At 44.1% G+C, this 22,332-nt stretch overlaps 1 long non-coding RNA gene across 1 annotated transcript; it reads right to left on the bottom strand.

The window, feature by feature from the left end:
• Positions 1-7,386: 7,386 nt before the first annotated feature.
• LOC138958305 (uncharacterized) lies at positions 7,387-8,972 on the bottom strand. The gene is made up of 2 exons (XR_011453368.1): positions 8,608-8,972; positions 7,387-8,213 (listed from the first exon to the last, which is right to left on the bottom strand). It is a non-coding gene; the product is annotated as an uncharacterized lncRNA (long non-coding RNA).
• Between the last annotated feature and the right edge of the window lie 13,360 nt (positions 8,973-22,332).

The raw sequence follows: 22,332 nt of genomic DNA, 5'->3' as shown, positions 1-22,332 counted from the left end.
TTATGGCGGAGCTTCTCCAGCGTGGGGACCTACAGCAGCAGGATACCCTGGACTACATTGCCTACACCGTGAAGGTGGGCGAACTGGCCTGTCGCTATTCCTGGGCGTCTGTTCTTCTGTACGATCAGGAATACCGAGCTCTACAGGCAGCATCCGGCTTCAGATGGGGTTCGGACACACCTCACCTGTCTACGGTATCACTTCGTGAGAAGGCAACAGCAACAGCGCCAGGGCAACGCTACAACAAAGCGTCGACCCGTTGCGGCGTCGGGAAAGGAGATCTGCCTGCAGTGGAACAGAGGTTACTGTACGTTTGGTAGCCGGTGCAATTTTGAGCACTCCTGCGCTTCCTGCGGACAGAATCACCCCAGCAAGGACCATCACCATCGCAGGGAACTCAGGCTCCAGCAGCGCCCAAACAACAATAAGACAGGCAGACCACACAGGTAGGCCCCATCCAACTATCTGAATCAAAAGACCCCTTCGCTGGTACATTTCTAGGGCAGGTGAATTCTATCAGTAGCAAAGCTGAACAGTGGGAAGCTGAGTTAAAACATGACTGGGATAAAGAATTCATATTAGATGGAATAAAACATGGGTTTAAACTTTCTGATCCTGATAGCAAACCTATTGATGCAGAACAAAGAAATCATCGCTCGGCTTTAGAGCATAGTGACTTGATAGAAGCTGACCTCGTAGACCAGATAGACAAAGGGCACTATTTCGTTGCAAGCGAAAAACCAACCGTAATCAGTGCAATAGGCGCTATTCCAAAAACAAATGGAAAAAGTTCGGCTTATCCATGACGGTAGTCGTCCACAGGGGGTTGCTATGAATGATTATGCCACAGCTGATAGGGTTAGATTTCAAACGTTAGACGATGCTTGTCGTTCAGCAAAACCAGGAATGTATTGCGCGAAACCAGACCTGTTGTCAGCTTACAGATCTGTGGCCATACATCCTTCGGAATACTCAACCACTGGCCTAAAATGGCAGTTCAAGGGGCATGACCGTCCAACTTATTTGTTCCATACCCGACTTCCCTTCGGGGCGAGACAGGGACCTGCCATTTTCCATCGTATTTCGCAAGCCATCCGTCTTTCGATGTCCAAACGTGGTTTTAAACAGGTAGTAGCATACATTGATGACTTTTTAGTGGTAGGTCAGTCATTCGAAGAATGCAATGCAGCTCTGTATGAGCTAATTCGTTTAGTACGCCAGCTGGGGTTCTTTGTAAGCTATGATAAAGTGGTGGTGCCTACACAACGGATTACCTTCTTGGGGCTAGAGATCGACACCCAAGAATGCACCCTGTCCCTCGGACAGGATAAACTGGTCAAGCTTGAAGACCAGTTGCAGCAGTTTTCTGCGCGAAAACGGGCAACGTTGAAGCAGTTGCAGCAGCTTGCAGGCAGCCTTAACTACGCAGCCAAAGCGGTCAGAGGAGGAAAGTTCTTTCTGCGCCGTATTCTGGATGTGATGCTTCCCTTACGGCAAGGAAAACACAAGGCGCGGCTCTCGGCAGAGTTCCATAAAGACGTGGTGTGGTGGCTCACATTTTTGCGTGTCTTTAATGGCACTTTGTATTATACTGATATGCCCAGTGTGGGTTGATGCGTGCAATGTCAGTGCAGGAGCTTTTTGTGGTGGTGATTGGCATTATAGGATTCCTTCCTCCTCAGTGTTACGAATGGGTTTTATAAGCTAGAACTAATGACGTACTCACAAACATCACTCACACTTTCTATTCCAGGTTCACCTCACTCATAACAACAATCAAGGAAGGAAAAACAGTTTAACAATTTACTCGCGTACTTTACATACTTATACAACACAAGACATATAATTATACACCCGCAAACTATTCAATTATCAGTTGTGGTCACAAAAAATAATTCTCTAACTGGCCTTTACTCGCACACACATGCATGCTTCACTTTCTCACGTTACCACATTAAGCCTTTGATGATGATGACGACGACGACCGGGTAGAATACGATGACGTAGACGAATGACACATGGTGAAGACGAAGACGGTGTGCATAATGGCGATAATGTTTACGAGGGCCAATGTAGAAAGACGGAGACGAAGAAGGTGACAGTAGACATGATGGTATGACGAGTGACAGTGGATAAACGTAGAGGTTATGGTACAGTCATGCTCTCTGGCTCTCATGCTCTCTGGCTGCCGAAGGAGACTATGGCGGTGGGGGTTGCCGGACTCATTCTTCCTCGGTTCCCCCCTTTTGTCTGAGGCACAAGAAAAGAGAAATTAAGTCTCTGGCGTATAAACTGGCAATGTTGTATACATATGCATGGAGTTGGCCAGTTTACATAAACACTACTAATAATTCGATACTATAACAAAACCGGTTTTACAACATCAAAGAATATTTACCTCACTTCGGCAATTCATTCACTCTATGTATTAACAACTTCCATCCGTCCTCTGTGACAATTCAGGTAAAAGTGACCGGGACAGCTCACCCGTCCACCAGTTGGGGTGGATTCACAAAAACTTCATGTGCAACGTGACAAGACAAAAAACCCGTGGGTGTTTAGGCTGTCAACCCTAGCAACCATAGGTGCTTGCACTTGACATTATATTATACATTCCGTTTACACCCAATTAATCAAAATCATGCCCTCATGTCCCCTCAGCGACTCCCACAGTCAGTCGACTGATGATGATGATGATGATGTAACTCATACTGTTAGTTGCTAAACGAAAAAAACGGTGCATAGAGTCATCAAATCGAAAAAATGCATTGTTGGCGATTAAACCGTCAATACCCCCAAAATGTGCATCTGCGGCAAGAAGCCTGCAAGGCATGGCAAAGCCGGCACACACAAAAAACAAGTTCTAACTCGACCTTTCAACAAAGTTATCCAAATGTCCGCAGAAAAATGTACCTTGTCAAACGTTCTGTTCTCTTAAGCTCACTGACAATAACGTTATTGAAACAATCACAGTGCGCTAAGAGATTCATATACCAAATCTTGAAAATAATTATTGAACTAAGCGCAACGCAGGTTTAGCCTTTACACCACGACCCTCGTCTCGATTCCCCCTCTATGTTAAAACATTTAGTCAAAACTTGACTAAATGTAAAAAGAACACCGCCGGAGTGCTTTGATAAGCTGTTCTTCCAAACCAATGAGAAAAATATGACACTCCCAGCCAGCGTTGGGTTTGTGCTAGAACGTTTTGTTACATTTAGTCAAGTTTTGACTAAATGTTTTAACATAGAGGGGGAATCGAGACGAGGGTCGTGGTGTATGTGTGTGTGTGTGTGTGCGTGTGTGTGTCTGTGCGTGTGTGTGTGTGTGTGTAGAGCGATTCAGACCAAACTACTGGACCGATCTTTATGAAATTTGACATGAGAGTTCCTGGGAATGATATCCCTGGAAGATTTTTTCATTTTATCGATAAATACCTTTGATGACGTCATATCCGGCTTTTTGTAAAAGTTGAGGCGGCACTGTCACACCCTCATTTTTCAATCAAATTGATTGACATTTTTGTAAAGCAATCTTCGACAAAGGCCGGACTTCGGTATTGCATTTCAGCTTGGTGGCTTAAAAATTAATTAATGACTTTGGTCATTAAAAATCTGAAAATTGTAATAACATTTTTTTGTATATAAAACGATCCAAATTTACGTTCATCTTATTCTACATCATTTCCTGATTCCAAAAACATATAAATATGTTATATTTGGATTAAAAACAAGCTCTGAAAATTAAAAATATAACAATTATGATCAAAATTAAATTTCCGAAATCGATTTAAAAACAATTTCATCTTATTCCTTGTCGGTTCCTGATTCCAAAAACATATAGATATGATATGTTTGGATTAAAAACACGCTCAGAAAGTGTTACACGACACTTGAGATTGACGAAGTTCTCAAACGTCGTATAGTTGTGTTCTTTTATTCTACGTCGCCCATCTTCGCAGCAGCAGAAAACAACTCGTCAAATTGAGTTCGAGGATTTATTTAGCATTCCATACATACAACTGCACATCGTAGCAGAACTCAAAGTAGAAGCTTTTTAACATACAAATCGCGCTGGTCTATATAGTAAATACTCAATCTCGAAAATATTCCAGACCGAACATGATACAACTAAAATTAGATGAACTGTCCATGGACTAGAATAGTGACGTTCTCTGTGACGTACATCAAAAGCGCCGACGCACTTATTCCGAGCGAACGCCACGAACCCACGACTCAAAACAACGTGGTAAACAACTTGTTTTGACAGGACTAGAAAGTTCACCTGCATTCTCGTCCAAACATAAATATTGTGTTTACAAAATATAATATCGGTACTTTCCCACAAAGTACAAATAAGTCAACTACATGCAACACACAAAACCGAACCAAAGTTTAGCAACGGCAGCGTTTCCTAACATTACCCCCAACACAAGAAGAAATGTACCTAATTTCTTTCAATCATTGAAACGCTACCTGTACACATATTATGTATACATAAAAGATTAAAATCCAGGTATGTACATTAGTCTGTTGGAGAATGAACACAGTTTTACTCACATACTCGGCTGAGAAAATCCGCTCCAACATTGTCTGAACCCTTCATCGATTCCACTCGCATATCAAAGTTCTGCAAGTACATCACCCACCTCATGATACGATTATTTACAAACTTTGCAGAGTTCAGGTAGGTGAGGGGTTTGTGATCAGTCTGAAGCACGAATTTCACCCCTTGGAGGTAGAGTTGAAATTTCTTGATTCCCCACACGATGGCTAAACACTCTTTCTCCATGGTCGAGTAGTTCTTCTCGGCTCCTGACAGCTTCTTGCTGGCATAGCTGACCGGAAACGGTTTACCTCCATGCTCTTGCATCAGCATGGCGCCGATCCCTTCGTCCGATGCGTCTGTACGCAAGATGAACTCTTCGGCAGTATCAGGAAGGCGTAGCACCGGGTCTCGTGACATCAGGTCGCGCACGGTCTGGTATGCCTTCTCCTGAGCTGGTCCCCAGAGTATTCGGTTGGGGCATCCTTTTCGGGTCATGTCCGACAAAGGCGCCGTTATGGCGGCGAAGTTTGGAATGAACTCTCTGTAGTACCCAGCCAATCCAAGGAAGGATCGCACCTGCTTCTTGGTTTCAGGACGCGGCGCATTGAGGATCTTGGTGACGTTTTCCGACAAAAGCCCCTTTTGACCTTCCTTCAGTGAATGACCTATGAAGTCAACGTTGTCGGTCCCCAAAATGCACTTGCTGGGTCTCACGGTCAGATTAGCTTACAGTTCCCTCAAAGTCTCCAGATGCTCCGCAAAGGTCTCCGTGTGGACTAGCAGATCATCCCAGTAGTACACAACATTCTTCATTCCTTTTCGCATTTTTCGCATTCCCCTCTTCAGGGTAGCACCACTGTTCACCATGCCAAAAGGCATCCGCAGGCACTCATACGTTCCGTCTGGAGTTGCAAAGGCGGTCTTTGGTATGTCCTCTTCGCGCACAGGAATTTGCCAATATCCCTTGCTGAGATCGATCTTTCTGCCAGTTAACTGTCGGAATAGATCAGTTGCCGTCGGCATTGGTTCAGGGTCAAACACGGTGATCTTATTGACTTTCCTGTTTGTGCCGTCTTTCTTCTTGACAACAACAACGGGAGATGAGTAAGGGGATGATGATTCACGGATGACCCCCATCTTCAACATGTTGTCGATGTCCTTCTTCAAGGATTCCCGAGCCTGAAACGGGATAGGGTATGGTTTTGAGCGAACAGGAACGTCAGATGTGAGGTGGACTTCATGTTCGATCAAGGACGTAGAGCCTGGGACATCAGAGAACCTATGGGTGAAGTCGCCCATAAAATCATGCAGCTCCTTCTGCTGATCTTCTGTCAGGTCAGGTCCTAGCTTGACGTCATCCACTCCCTCTTTCTTGTGGAGGTCTCCCAACTCCAGTAGTTCCTCACCGTCGAACTCGTCTAGTTCAGCTGGTTCTTCCACAATTGCTGCGACCTGTACTGCTTCCGGAGGTCTCTCCACATACAGTTTCAGGAGGTTAGCGTGGTAGATCTTGGACTTCTTGCCGACATTCACCTTGTAGTCGTTGATCCCTACCACGGCCTCAACCTCGTATGGGCCTTTCCACTGCATCAGTAGTTTGTTGTGATCAGTGGGAAGCAGTATCAGCACTTTGTTACCTGGTGTAAACTTCCTGTTTACGGCTTTGCGGTCGTAGTAGTGCTTTCCGCTATCCTGAGACTTTCCCAAGTTTTTTCTAGCAATCTCGAGAGTCTCCTCCAGTTTCTTTCGCAACTCAAACACGTACTGGTAACTGTTCTTCACTTCAGGTGTGTCCACATCTTTTGTCCACAATTCCTTTAGTATTTGCATCGGGCCTCTCACGGTCCGCCCGTACATCAGCTCGAACGGGGAGAATCCAGTGGACTCTTGTGGCACCTCCCTGTATGGAAATAGCAAGGCATTGATGTAGCGATGCCACTGCCTTGGCTGCTCACTGCATAGTTTCTTAAGCGTGGACTTCAGCGTCGCATTGAATTTTTCGACCAGCCCATTGCACATCGTAGTCAAGTGACGAATGCTCAGCAGCCTGTTGACCTCTTCCATGCATTCAGAGACAAACTGTGTCCCCAGGTCAGTGAGGATCTCTTCAGGAACCCCAATTCTACTGAAAATGTCCACAAGTGCCTCGGCAACAGTCTCGGTGTCAATTTTCTTCAGAGGCACGGCTTCTGGGTACCTGGTTGCATAGTCTACCAGGGTCAGTACCCAACGATGACCCTCTTCACTTGGCGGTTTGATCTCGCCGATGAGGTCAATGGCCACCCTCTTGAAAGGTCGGTCGATCAAAGGCATCTTCCCAATAAACATGCCAGAACTGGGCCACTGCTGGCGTTTTGATGGCAATGCCAGTTGCCAGAACTACTGCCATCAAAGGCCCACCTATGGCCCAATGCTGGCATATTACCCGTATGCACATTGGCAAATTGATGGGCCATCACTGGCAAGCCAGCACTTTGCCAGCAAAAACCCATCATTTATTTGCTGGCTTTTTGATGGCTTGCCATCATTTTTCCAGCAATTTGCCAGCAATTTGCCAGCAAAAACCCATCATTTATTTGATGGCTTTTTGATGGCTTGCCATCATTTTGCCATCATTTTGCCAGAATTTTGCCAGCAAAAACCCATCATTTATTTGATGGCTTTTTGATGGCTTGCCATCATTTTGCCATCATTTTGCCAGAATTTTGCCAGCAAAAACCCATCATTTATTTGATGGCTTATTGATGGCTTGCCATCAAAAACCCAGCATTTTGCCAGCATTTCGCCAGCATTTTGCAGGTTTTTAGTTCCATATAAAAAAAAACTTTTTTCCATATATTTTCCGTTAATGGCCCTTTACCTGCTGAAATTACCGGGCCACAACTGGCCCGGCAAAATGCCATATTTCTGTCTTTACCATTGCCAGCAAAATGCCAATAAGTTGCAGGAAATATACCAATACCACTGATTCGGATAGAATGACGGCTCTATTCATGTACTCGATCTGCACAGTCTTGTTAGCCCATAGATGGTTGTTAGAAGTCTATAAATATGCTTTGTTTTGTCATTTTTTACTGTGAATGTAATAACAATAACAAAACACAGCACATGAATGGACTTTTCAACCCATGCTGGCGGCAAGACGTGCGCAAATAAAGCAAAGGGCAATGCTGTCAAGCTGTACATTAGCAATATGCATATGCGTAATTATCAAATTCATCAGTAAAATGCAATTGAAATGCTAATCACATTTGTCGTGTAACTTATCTGGCAAGTAAAGGCAGTGGTTTTGACAGAATATCGTCATCAACGCAGTTATAGCGGGCACAACAACAATACAGTAATATATATTAAAAACAAAACAAATGTAAAGCTTCCAAACAGCAACGACTCATTACCGAAACATTACAGAAACGTACGCTTTGTTTTCAGTTGCTCACTGTTTTATTTTATTTGTACAGCGTTCTAAATTTCACACTCGAGACATGATGACCAAAGGCAGGAATGTTTCTTGTTCACTTCCCAGTAAACCTCCGTAGGATTGTCTTGATTCTGTCATTTCTCTGTTCGCATCCGCAACGTTGAGATAACGCTTCTTTTCTTTGTCCTGACGTCGTAGCCTACGGTAAGCCATTGAAACTCTCAAGTCCTCCTGCCGTTCACCTCTTGAAACATGAAAGCAAACGAGTTTTGTTGGTTTTAATTCATTATTCCATATCACACACACACACACACACACACACACACACACACACACACACACACACACACACACACACACACACACACACACACACACAACCAAACAACCAAACAAACGCAAGCATACACGCAGGCATGCAAGCAAACAGCACACGCACGCACGCACGCGCGCGCGCTCACACACACACACGCGCACACACACACGCGCACACACACACACACACACACACACACACACACATACACACACAGAGGCATTCTCACAGAGAGGACGACTTCTTGTAATCTATCATATTTTCTGAACTGACTAAAATGCCAAGCAGAAGTAAGGGGTCAACAGGAATATTTTGATCTAACCTGCGAAGCTTACGTTGTCTCGGACAGCTCTCTTGCGTTTCTCTCAGGAACTGAGACCCAAGCGAGCTGCATCTTATCCAGTTGGGCAGTCAGACACTTGCACAAATCTTTGTCCTGGAGTGAATAGACACATACTCAATGTCAACATTCACAAGATGCAATTTGTTTGGTTACAAGTAAGCTTATGGTAATGCCTATGGTGCTTTTCTTTTGACAGAGACAAAACAAACTCAATCACACAAAGAAAGGAAAAAGGCACACACACACACACACACACACACACACACACACACACACACACACACACACACACACACACACAACCGCGCGCGCGGGCGCACACACACACACACACACAACCGCGCGCGCGGGCGCGCACGCACACACAGACACAAACACACACACACACGCGCGCGCGTGCGCGCGCAGATTCTTTCTTACAGAGAGGACGACTTCTTAAAGTCTATTATATTTTGCGAACTGACTCAAACGTCCAGCAGAAGAAAGTTGAAAAAAAGACCGACAACGGAGGAAAAGAACAAGAAGATACTAGATCTAACGCCGTTGCGACGACCTGCTCACACAACTGTTTGTGAAACTCACCACGCTTGCTTCTAGCCGGAGGAGATCGGACGCGTACTGAAATCGAAGAAGGTGCTTTGGAAATTCCTTGAAGTTGAATGCAAAACAAATAACCGGACATCTGCAGAACCACCGCGGGCCGGATTTAGTTGACAATACGTCATCATCACGAGTGACGTCAAGATATTTCGACATTTGTTTGTACATTACGTCACTCCAAGTGAGAAAGTCATACCGCTGTGCTGTCGCAGATCTTCTTGCCAGCAATTATCCAGCATTGGCCCACTGCTGGCGTGCCAGCAAAAACCCACCTATAATTGCCAGCAAATCGCCACCTATGGCCCAATGCTGGCAAACAAGCACTGGGCCACCAATGGCGTGCCAACAGTGGGCCAATTAAGGCATTTTACTGGCCGACAATATTACTGGAATGCCAGAGATGGGCCAGTGATGGCAAGCCATAACTGGGCCTTTGTTGGCAAACCATAATTGGCCCAGTGTTGGTTTTTTTATGGCCAGCTTTACCAAACTTGCCAGCAAAAAGCCAGCAGTGGCCCAGTTCTGGCATGTTTATTGGGTTCGGGACCCTTCCTCGAGGTATGGTTTTCTGGCAAATATCGCACGATCGGCAGAATCGAGTCACATCTGCATGCAGTCCTGGCCAGTAAAACGCAGCCTGGATTCTGTCCGATGTCTTCTTGACACCCAGGTGACCTCCCATAATAGAGTCGTGGGCCACCTCCTTCACCTGGCGCCTAAGTGGTTGAGGCACCATAACTTGACGTAATGGCTTCCCTCCGTTGACTCTCGCGTGCTGGAACACTCTGTACAGGATCTTGGCCTTCACCTCAAAGTGCACAGTGCCTTCGCCCTTAGTCATCTCCTTGACAGGACGACTCCTGTACTTTGTTAAGGTCGAATCAGCTTCCTGTAGCTGAATCAGCCGATCCCTGTCCACGACATTAGTTGCAGAACTGTTGGTGACCCTAAGCGGCGTAGTCGTTTTGTTCTTCTTCGCCTGGGCTCTGGTCGTCACAGCGCTTACAACCTGCGGCTGGTCGCGGCGATGCACAGTGGCTCTGTCATCTCGTAACAGTTCGCTGATATCTTCATTCGCGAATGGCAGTGGGTCTTCCTCCTCAGCAGCAGGCTGAGCTGAGCCCATTCTCCATTCGAAATCAGGGTCATCAGAACGTCTCGCACCCCCAATGTTCCCAATTAATAGATCGTACAAGGGCTTCTTCAGGCAGACGGCCTCAACTTCTCCGGTGAAGTATGGAGTACCGATCTGGATCTTTGCCACTGGTGCCTTCACGCATTTGCTGTCAGCCATGAGCGTCCACTTGAAGTCACCAGTGAACTTCTCTGTTGGCACCAGATCCTCTTTGACGATGACCCCATTGCAGCCCGAATCTCTGAGAACAGTCACTTCCTGCTTCTCAACAAATCCCTTCGACACGGGCATGTTCGACACTGACACAGCTGCGCTGGCGACGACAGAGATTGACTTGCCATTGGCGAGTAGAAGCTGGCCATCAGATATACATTCTTCCACGTCCGATGGTGTAGCCACTTGCTCGGCAGCCCTTGGAAGTATGACGCTGCTCGCACATACTTGTTGGTTCGAGCCACTCGTTTGCCTCTTGTTGTCGTAATATCTCCGTCGATGTTCTTGCGCTTTGTCATTGTCATGTCCGTTATTTTTCTTTTGGGGACAGTTGGCGACTCGGTGGCCCTTGGCATTGCAATGGAAGCACGTTATGTTCTGCCCTTCATTGGATGATGGTGCGGACTCCGTTTGTCCCTTGACAGGTTGGTTTCCCTGGTTTCCGCTCTTCTGGAAAGGTTTCGATGACTTTGACGTCCCCAGGGTCCTTCCATGAGCAATGAGATAACGCTCAGCAGCATCAGTAATGTCCTTCAAACCCCGCAGTTTTTGCTCTTCCAAGCGGGTCGCCAGGTCCTTCGGGCAGGCATTAAGGAATTGCTCCTTCACGATCAAGTCCCGCAGACTCTCGTATGACTGCTCTTCACCTGATAACTCCACCCACTTCTGCAGGTATGACGACAGGCGCTCCACAAACTGGCTCGGTGTCTCTCCAGACAATGGCTGGCATTCGCGGAAGCGTTGACGGTAGCCCCTTTCAGTGAAGTTGTAGCAACGCAACAGAGCTTCCTTCAGTACATCATAGTCTCTGGCGTCATCGTTTGAGAGTCTAGTGTAGACCTCAAGTGCTGCCCCAGTCAAATGTGCGCTGAGTTGAATCGCCCAGTCGTCGCGCTGCCATCTAGCACTCTCGGCGAACCTCTCGAATCTTGCTAGGTAGCAGTCGATCTAGTCCTTCCCTTCAGTGAATGCTGGAAGTTTCGATGCCCTGTGTGGCATTTGCTGCTGGTTATCTCTTTGGCGTGGTGCCTCGTGCTCATTTTTAACACGCACCATTTCTGTCTGAAGCTCTAAGCGCTTCATCTCCATTTCTATTTGGAGCTCTAAGCGTTTCAGCTCCATTTGCCTTTCTTCACGCTGTGCTTCTCTTTCTTCACGCTGTGCTTCTCTTTCTTCACGCTCACGCTGCGCTTGTCTTTCTTCGCGCTGATGCTGCGCTTGTCTTTCTTCACGCTCACGCTGCGCTTGTCTTTCTTCCCGCTGCGCTAGCAGTCGTGTCTGGGACTCGACGAACTCCGTCAGCTGCTTGCCTTTCAGTCCCAGTTCAACTCCTTTTGCCCAGAACTCAGCTATTCTGGACCTTTTCCGGTGCGTTCGTCTGTATTCTTTCACAGCCCCGAACGTAGACGAATGTGCTCTTCTAAAATAACACAGTGTCTACTACACCTCCGATGCTTCTCTCGTCACTGGTCACCCTCGTAGACGCAGGCTGCCACCCTCCTCGTCTAACGTGACGGCGCACTCCACTCACGATGCGTACACGACGTACCTCAGTCGTAGTTCGTAGTATTTATGCTTTAGCTCCGCGACGAAGTCCTCGTCCAAACGGCAGCTAACCTCTGTAATCCCGATACACTCCGGCGTCGCTCACGACCGAGCTGCGGCGATTACCAAACTCTTCACACAGTCACACCGAATCCACGGTCCTGTAGTCCAAATACTGATCCCTCAGGATACACCCGATTGATGGCTACCTCCAGTGACTGTCTTGACACTGGTCTTTGTTGCTGGAAAACCCTTGGCGTTAAACGTAGATCTCGGCTTTGGCCCCCAATTGTTACACGACACTTGAGATTGACGAAGTTCTCAAACGTCGTATAGTTGTATTCTTTTATTATACGTCGCCCGTCTTCGCAGCAGCAGAAAACAACTCGTCAAATTGAGTTCGAGGATTTATTTAGCATTCCATACATACAACTGCACATCGTAGCAGAACTCAAAGTAGAAGCTTTTTAACATACAAATCGCGCTGGCCTATATAGTAATTACTCAATCTCCAGAATATTCCAGACCGAACATGATACAGCTAAAATTAGATGAACTGTCCATGGACTAGAATAGTGACGTTCTCTGTGACGTACATCAAAAGCGCCGACGCACTTAATCCGAGCGAACGCCACGAACCCACGACTCAAAACAACGTGGTAAACAACTTGTTTTGACAGGACTAGAAAGTTCACCTGCATTCTCGTCCAAACATAAATATTGTGTTTACAAAATATAATATCGGTACTTTCCCACAAAGTACAAATAAGTCAACTACATGCAACACACAAAACCGAACCAAAGTTCAGCAACGGCAGCGTTTCCTAACAGAAAGTTAAAACGAAGAGAGGTACAAAAAAGCGTGCTATGCAGCACAGCGAAACCACTACCGCGCTGAACAGGCTCGTCAGTTTCACTCCGTTATGCACAAGCGGCGGACTACGGTCATTGTGAAAAAATACAGTGCGTTCAGTTTCATTCTGTGAGTTCCACAGCTTGACTAAATGTAGTAATTTCGCCTTACGCGACTTGTTTTGGCGTATCGACGTTGCAGTTCTGGAACAAACAATCAGAATTTCTTTGCGATTTTGTATTCAAAGGCGTGTTTGCCGTAACCCAACAAGTCACAGCTCAAAAGAACGTTTCGAACAAATCCACGGTACTTCAAAAAAAGAATAATGACAACAAGCTTGTCCAATGCGACTTGCGTTTTGACGTGCTTTCTTCAAAATATATTTTTCAAAATATGGCCTTGTTTATCTCACTTAAACTCCATTCTGACTATCCCCCTCCCCTCTAAAGTACTGCTGAACCCGTATTCAACTCATGGAGTATAATTTGTGAAGAAAATGGTATTTTGACTTTGACATTTCTTCATCGCAAAATCTTTCTTTTCTCATTCAAGGGGCGAAACCATTCGGTGCGTTTTCGAATAAACGAATTTGGGGTACAATCTACCAAATTTTGTCACAAATTTGCACAAAATGATCTTGGATGAGTAATATTCAAGCTCGTGGATTGAAGAATGGAACATTTTGAGTACCAATTCTAGCTCGGCTGTCCAGTGAAATTATGTCTGCTGCGAAAGAGTGGGTTCATAAAATGGATTGCAGAACATCTACGCAAACCCCATGGCAAGAAGATACACTTGCATAGATCTGCAAGAATACAAGTTTAAGATACGTCATTTTGTTTCGCCAGTGATTCATCTTTAATCAAAGTAATCTGTTAACGAGATAAACCAAGGGAGATCACACAAGTCTGCTTTGCAACTGCCTCAACTGAACTGCCAAGATCAATTTTGGGCAACCTTCAAGAAAAGGAAAACCTGGAGAAGACGGCATCATTCGGCAGATAATAAAATAGACATTGCAGGGAAGACGCCCGACAACTCAGCACGACGACAAGTGACGGTTACCTTCTTTTTTACATTTGGTCAAGTTTTGACTAAATGTTTTAACATAGACGGAAGAATCGAGACGAGGGTGTGGTGTATGTGTGAGTGTGTGTGTGTGTGTGTGTGTGTGTGTGTGTGTGTGTGTGTGTATGTGTGTGTGTGTCTGTCTGTCTGTCTGTCTGTCTGTCTGTGTGTATGTGTAGAGCGATTCAGAGAAAACGACTGGAACGATCTTCATGAAAATTTACACGAGACTTCCTGAGTATGATATCCCCAGGCATAGTTTTCATTTTTTCGATAAATGTCTTTGATGACGTCATATCCGGCTTTTTGTGAAAGTTGAGGCCGCACTGTCACGCCCTCATTTTTCGATCAAATGGATTGAAATTTTGGTCAAGCAATCTTCAACAAAGGCCAGACTTTGGTATTGCATATCAGCTTGGCGGCTTAAAAATTAGTTGATGAGTATGGTCATTAAATATCGTAAAATTGTAATTAAAACTATTTCTTTTATAAAACGATCCAAAAACAAATTCATCTTATTTTTCATCATTTTCTGATTCCAAAAACATATAAATATGTTATATTTAGATTAAAAACAAGCTCTGAAAATTAAAAATATAAACATTATGGTTACAATTAAATTTCCGAAATCGATTTAAATACAATTTCATCTTATTCCATGTTGGTTCCTGATTCCAAAAACATATAGATATGTTATGTTTGGATTAAAAACAAGCTCAGTAAGTTAAAAAGAATACAGATACAGACAAGCGTGCTATCCTGCTCAGCGCAACCACTACCGCGCTATACTGCCTTTTTCACGAACGGGGGACTCACGATGCTATACGTATGCGGTCTTGGTATGGGACTGTTTGGTCCGGTGTCAGAATAATGTGACTGGGTGAGACATGAAGCCTGTGCTGCGACTTCTGTCTTGTGTGTGGCGCACGTTAAATGTCAAAGCAGCACCGCCCTGATATCACCCTTCGTGGTGGACTGGGCGTTAAGCAAACAAACAAACAAAACAAAACAAAATGCGGTCTTGGTGAAAAAATGCAGTGCGTTCAGTTTCATTCTGTGAGTTCGACAGCTTGACTAAATGTTGTATTTTCGCCTTACGCGACTTGTTTTCCTCTCACACAGTCGGGACGGGGCCTTTGCGAGCCGTTCCCACTGGGAAATGCTGTTAAGTCGAGTTCACTTTAGTCAAAGTATGCGTTATGGACGTATAGATCGATTGTTCAATTTGCAAACTGCTTTTGAAGGGAAAAAATGTGATAGGGTTTTTTTGGGTCGTAAGTCTTTGCAAAGAAGCCGCTATATGTTTGCGCAGGATAGGGACGCCTACTGTGTATACAAGACTGAGTGACGTCACTTTTCCGGCTCAGCTCTGTGTTGAAATAACTACTGCAAAGGCGAAATTGGGTGTTTTTCGCGACGGGACAGAACGAATGAATAAATTACTAGTTTTTTCTTAACTGAGGGTGTTTGGATGGTGTTTTCATTTCTGTTTGAGGTTCCAGTTTGTGGTCGTTTAAAAAGCAAACCATGTTTTTGAAGGGACAAATAGCTGAGTTATAAGGTGTTTGGGTACCTTTCATTGTGTTAGCAGGCATATATACCACTCAAAATATTGTAAGGGCCACTTCGAGAATTGTCCACTGCAAACAAGCAAATAATTCAAAAGAGATCATGTTTTTTTAAGATTTTATTTCAATCATTCCCCCAAACGTTCGAAAGATTCGAATTCATACAGACGTCTTTGTGTAAATGAAATCTGCTGGCAAAGGGAGGTACCCCGCTTTCCAAAAGTCACAGCTCAATCATCTGGCATCACAACATGTTCAGTACCGCGTGTGACCTCCGTTTGAGGTAAGGCACTCCATGCATCGTCGCCTCATGGACTCGACCAAAGCCCTCTGGGTCCTCCGAGGGACTATTTCCCATTCCAGAAGCAGTAGCCCACCAAGCTGAGCCACATTTCCGGGAGAGGGTGGTTGTCTCACACGCGTCGGTCCAGGACGTCCCAGAGATGTTCTAATGGTACCAGATCAGGGGAGTTGGCTGGCCACTACATGCGCTTAACGCCCTGCTGTCCAAAGAAGTTGTTGACAGTGTAAGCTCGATGCGGGGTTGCATTGTCGCAGCGCGGGGATGGCAATGGGCTGAAGGATCTCGTCATGGTAAGGGACCCCGGTCAAAATGCCTTGGAGGTGGAACCCTCCCCACACCATCACGATGAATCGCTCCCCCTGACGCCACCACACACGAACTCGCCCATCCGGATGGGATAAAGTGAAGCAGGACTCATCCGTGAAGAGAACTCTGGATCACTGCTGCCTGGTCCAGCGAAGATGGCGTCGACACCACTCCACTCGGCCCCGGCGATGAGCTTGTGTCAGAGGAGTTCTCACTGCTGGGCGCCTGGAGTGGAGACAAGCTTCACGCAGACGGTTCCTTATCGTCTGGTCACTGACTCTGACGTTAGCTGCCATCATCAATTGTCCTCTCAGGTCATTTGAGGTGAGTCTTGGGTTACGCAGGGCAGCCAAACAGACGAATCTATCGTCTTGTCTGGATGTGATTCGTTGACGTCCAGGTCGTGGTCGTTCTTCACCCCGTCCAGGGGTCTCGAAGCGATCTCTCAGCAAGTCTTCTGGTCACTCCTCGCATGGATACGCCGTCATGGATCCATGCCAGGGCCCTTCCTCTGTTTACCGCACTCAGTCTTCGTCGTGGGGGCATGGTTACTCATGCCCTTGTAACTGCCCTTTCCATAGCCAAGCAAGTAAAACTGCAGGTGAGCAGTGCTCACAATAGTCACGCCTTGCACGTGCACCATGTTTGAAGTGTCCCCCTCACTTGCCTGGTCAGCACACCAAGCATAAACTTTTTAGAAAATTACGTGAATTTTGTGTTTCTTTTGACTTGAGGTGTACACTTTCAATTCTGCCTGGGAATTTCAAACCATTAAACAAAGCAAAATAAATGTCCGAAGCAACAAGTCATGTGAGTAAATTGAAGCCTGTGTTTGGGTTTCATAAAACTCTGAACGTTTGAAGAATAAACACAAAAATTAAGAGTGGCCCTTAAATCCTTTTGAGCAGTATATAATTATAGACTTTTAGCTATTTGGAATGAAAAGCATTCTTGATAAAAAGGTTCTTACACTGTACCAAAGGATGTTATATATGGGACGTTTTTCAAAAATGTCGCCAAATCGGTCCAACTTTTTTCCAAAAATGAAGTTTCTAAAATCGTTACTTTAATTTTAGGTCTGGAATTTGCATCCATTTGTTAGTTAAAAACTTAAGTAAGCCACCTTAATGATGAGTATTACGAAAATTATCTTCAAAATGCAAGAGCTACTCTTGACGCGTTTCACAGAAATGTCGTATGCGTGGAAGTTACACTATATCTGCAGTTAGCATATATTCTGCCTATTACTTGACACAGTCTTCATTTCTGTGGCTGCATGTTGCCCCTGAATGTAGTTGAATGCAAATTGTCAAATAAGCATATCTTTTCTTTAAAATACACTTGTGTGATTCTTGATCTGGATCAAAATCTCCACAAACTGTGTGATTTTGAGGATTTGAATCTAACTCTTTCAAATCGAAAGTACCGTTAGGCCTACAGTGCAGACATTATTTTGAGGGACATCTCACCTTAGTTGTAAGGCAGCAGCAAAATGTTGGTGTTCTACATATCGTCTGCCATTGTTTATCTGTAGTCAATTAATTGATGAAGGAATTCTCTTCCTTTTGATCCAATTAGATCTGAGTTTGGCGATCCATATTTTTGAGTGAAATCAATTTTCCTCAATCGTAACAGTAAGGAGGACATTTTTTGTGGGACAAACGTATTTTTCGTATTATTCACCCATAAAACCATGTTTCAAAACAATTTGAATTCAAATAACCAAAGGGAAGTAATCGCTCTTAATGCATACGACATGTGTAATAGAGTAAGCGAGAGTTGTACGGAACCTTTTCTCCTGGCACCTGAGAGAATCACCGCAAGCTCATATGCTCATCATTCTCTAAGGCACTCCAACTAACACCTACGTACACAGTCATATACAAGAACCAGCTTTTATTCTCGACCGGACTTAGTCCTTAGATCAAGACTGGTTTAAACAGAACAAACACACAAACACACACATTGTTACAGGGTCGCCTCGAAAGTATCATTAGAATCTCAAACAGAATGAGGCAGAGCGATGTTAAGATATCAAATAACCAAAGGGAAGTAATCGCTCTTAATGCATACGACATGTGTAATAGAGTAAGCGAGAGTTTGAACCGAAGTTGTTTGGGATCGCAAGCATGGGGGGGGGGGGGGGGGCGTGACGGGTACAGGGGGGAGGATGGTTGGGGAGGGGAAGGGATTCCTATGGCTCGTGAAGGTTGCAGAAGTTTAAATTGTGGTAATTTTAACTGATGTTTTTCTTTGGTCATTCATTATAACTAATAATGTTCCCTTTTTGTGTGTACTTCCATCCCCAACTGTACTCATAGTTTGGCACCAAAAGTGTTTCTTTATTATGTGCCTCTGGCAGAACATACCTTCAGACGAAGTCAGTATATATAAACTTGGCCAAAACATTATTGCAACAACTTTCAAACCCAAATTAAAGCATTAATCCCCGTGTCTTTTCATTAAAACGTTATATGCCAGTTGGCCTTAACTACACTTAACCTTCAGAATCACCTTTTGGATTAAATATTTCTTGTACAAGGATCACGTGACCGCCGCTCAAGTAAGGGTACCCTCAAAATCGACCAGACAAAAACGGAAGGGCCGAAAGAAAAATCGACAAAAAATCACGATTGCCAAAACTTTGCAACTGTGACATTTGAAATAAAAGTCAAACCAATTATCTACCCTGAACAGATTATTTTGTTTTGCTACCTTGCGTTTTGTGTGTGCTGTGCTATTCCTACTGATGCAGGTGTCGATCGCAAGAGCGGTAAAAGACGGGACTTTTTGTGTCATTTTTTTAGGGGTATCATGACAAAAAAGGTTGCACTTTAGCAATAACTTGGTGGATTGCTTTGAAACTTTCAGAATATTTTACCAACATACTACAGATACTTCGTGCGAAATTATGGATTGTTAAAATATTTGTTAAAATGTTATGCAATTTTTCGAAAGAAGGTTTTAAACTCGTCATAGGATCGTTCAATTGGGCCCAACAAATTCATGACTTTGCGTGTCTTTAGTAAAATGATTGATGCACACAATGCGAACGTGTTATGCGCGTACAAGCACTGACGCAAATTTGCTAAGCCTGTAAACACGCTTGATATTTAAGCGATGATTCTGGTGCCACAGCGATGCCCAGTCAAACGTGACCGTAGCATGTTTTAAGAGGCACGCAGCGATAACAGTTGTCAGCGCGAAACAGCGTGAACGTTCCATTTGTTCTCATGTGTACGCATGACTAGCAAATTAACGCAAATGAAAGTTTGACAGAATCTGTATTAATTATGTATCTGTATATATGCAAAGTCATGAATTTTTTGGACACAGGTGAACAATCCTATGACGAGTTGAACAACATTTTCCAAAGCATTGCGTCACATCTGAATTAAAAACTGTAACTATTCAAAATTTCGCACGAAGTATATCTAACATGTTGGTAAAATATTCTGAAAGTTGCAAACGAATCCACCGAGTAATTGCTCAAATGTAGCGCTTTTTGACATGATACCCACGTTTTTGACCGCTCTTGCGATCGACACCTGCATCAGTAGGAATAGCATAGCACGCGAAAAACGCAAGGTAGCAAAACAAAACAATCTGTTCAGGGCAGATAATTGGTTTGACTTTCTTCTCGTATGTCAAAATTGCAAAGTTTTGCCTATTGTGATTTTTTGTCGATTTTTCTTTCGGCCCTTCCGTTTTTGTCTGGTCGATTTTGAGGGTACCCTTACTTGAGCAGCGGTCACGTGATCCCTGTAAAAGAAATATTTAATCCAAAAGGTGATCCTGAAGGTTAAGTGAACGGCCTTAACTGGCAAATAACGTTGTAATGAAATGACGCGAAAATTAATGCTTTAATTTGGGTGTGAAATTTGTTGCAATAATGTTTTGGCCAAGTTTAGTATGCGTGTTGGATACCTTCCAGCTTCTCTGAGATAATGCTTCTATGCCTCAAAATCTGTACTAATAGTTCAAAGCGCGTTTTAGGATGACAGTCGCGTGTTCATTTCAATGCTTGTCATTCTCCAGGAGATTGGTTCCGCATAACTATAACTTACTCTATTGCACATGTCGTATGTAAACTGAGCAAAAAAATTATTGCACCCATTTTTGGACCCCAACTAAAACGTTCATTCCCGTGTCATTACATTAAAACTTTATATGCCATTAAAGGCCCGTTCACTTGGCTACCTGGCACACTTTTCAGATCAAAGAGTTATGTTATAGGTATCACGTGACCGCCGCCGAAGTAAGGGTGCCCCCAAAATCGACCTGACCAAAACGTAAGACAAAAATAGACAAAAATTCAGAATAGGCTTAACTTCGCAATGTTTAAAAACGAGGAGAAAGCCAAATCAATAATCTGTGTAGAACAGGTTGTTTTGTTTTGGTATCTTACGTATCTCTTGTGTTATGTCATTTCTACAAATGCAGGTGTGGAGCCCATGAGCAGTAGAAAACGAGAGGTTTTTGCGTCCATTTTGAGGGGTATCATTTCAAAAACGCTATATTTCAAAAACGCATGAATGGATTGATTCAAAACTTTTAGGATCTCAAGTCTATATACGAGACGTACGTCCGGTAAAATTGCGCATCGTTAAAGGTATTTTTTGAGATGCTAAGCAATCTTCTGGAAAATGTTATACAACTTGTCACAGGTTTAAAGGTTTACATCCTAAAATATGAAGACTTTGCATGCATACAGACAAATAAATGTTACAAATACTGCCAAAGTGTCATTCAAATACAATCACTAGTTTACGTTTCCTAGTCTTGTAAACACGATTATATTTTTCGGGAGAATTGCAGTGCGACAGCCATGCCCAGTCATCCGTGACCGCAGCATGTTTTGAGAGGCATTCCATTGTTTTCTCATGTGTTTACATGGCTAGCAAATGTCCGTCAGTGGTGATACTGTAATTACATTTTTGCATTTGTCTGTATGCATGCAAAGTCATGAATTTTTGGGATGTACATTTACAAACCTGTGACAAATTTAAAAACATTTTCCGGAAGAGTGCAAACCTGAAGTGATCCACAATTTCACTCAAGGTAAGTCTTGTATGTAGACTTCAGATCCTGAAAGTTTCGAATCAATCCATTGAGGTGGTTCTGAAATACAGCGATTTTTGTCATGGTACCCCGCAAAATTGACGCAAAATTCTCTCGTTTTGTACAGCTTATGCGTTCCACACCTGCTTCAGTAGAAATGAGGGGGTATCAAGAGATACGCAAGATAGAACACACAAAACAACCTGTTCTGGATAGATACATGATTTTTCTTTTTTTCTCGTATGTAAACATTGCCAAGCTGCACCTATTCTGATATTTTGTCGATTTTTTATTTGGTACCTGACGTTGTCGGTCGATTTTGGGGGTACCCTTACTTTGGTGGCGGTCGCGTGACACTTATAACAGCAATCTTTGATTCGAAAAGTGTGCCAGGTAGCCAAGTGAAGGGCCTTTAATTGCATATAAAGTTTTAATAAAATTACACGGGAATTAATGTTTTAGTTGGGTTACGAAAATGGGTGCAATAATTTGTTTGCTCAGTTCATTTAGAGCGCATACATCCCTTTGTTTCTCAGATCTTAAATTAGCACTCTATCTCATTTGTTTAAGATTCTTACATATACTTTCGAGGCAACCATATAACAATATTAGTGTTGGTTCGTAACAACCAGTCTTATCAAAGGGTCCAGTCCCGAATAAACGCTGGTTCTTGTGTATGACTGTGTACGTAAGTGTTGGCGGTGCGTCCCGCTAGCGCTACGTGTCATTTGTGCTACGTATCGTTTGCGCTATTTTCTGTAGTGCTATCGACGCAAATTGCCAAAAACAGTAGTGCTATCGGCACGTAGTGCTATTGCCACAATTCACACGTGCCATTATCACTACGTCTCAATAGAACTACGTGTCGATATCACTATTTTTGAAAAACCAATGTACTGTAGCGCTACGTGTCGATAGCGCTACGTGTCGGCAAGGGCGGATCTGGGGGGGGTTACACGGGTTACGTAACCCCCCCCCCCCACCCCCCCAAAAAAGAGGTAATTTATTGGCTCAGGATGCACCAGATAGCTCTATTTTGCTTCTTTGGATA

The sequence above is a fragment of the Littorina saxatilis genome, linkage group LG1 (genome assembly GCF_037325665.1).
Source record: "Littorina saxatilis isolate snail1 linkage group LG1, US_GU_Lsax_2.0, whole genome shotgun sequence".
In the NCBI taxonomy this organism is placed as follows: domain Eukaryota; kingdom Metazoa; phylum Mollusca; class Gastropoda; order Littorinimorpha; family Littorinidae; genus Littorina; species Littorina saxatilis.
The sequence above is the reverse complement of the archived record's forward strand: the minus strand, read 5'-3'. Positions and strand labels throughout refer to the sequence as shown.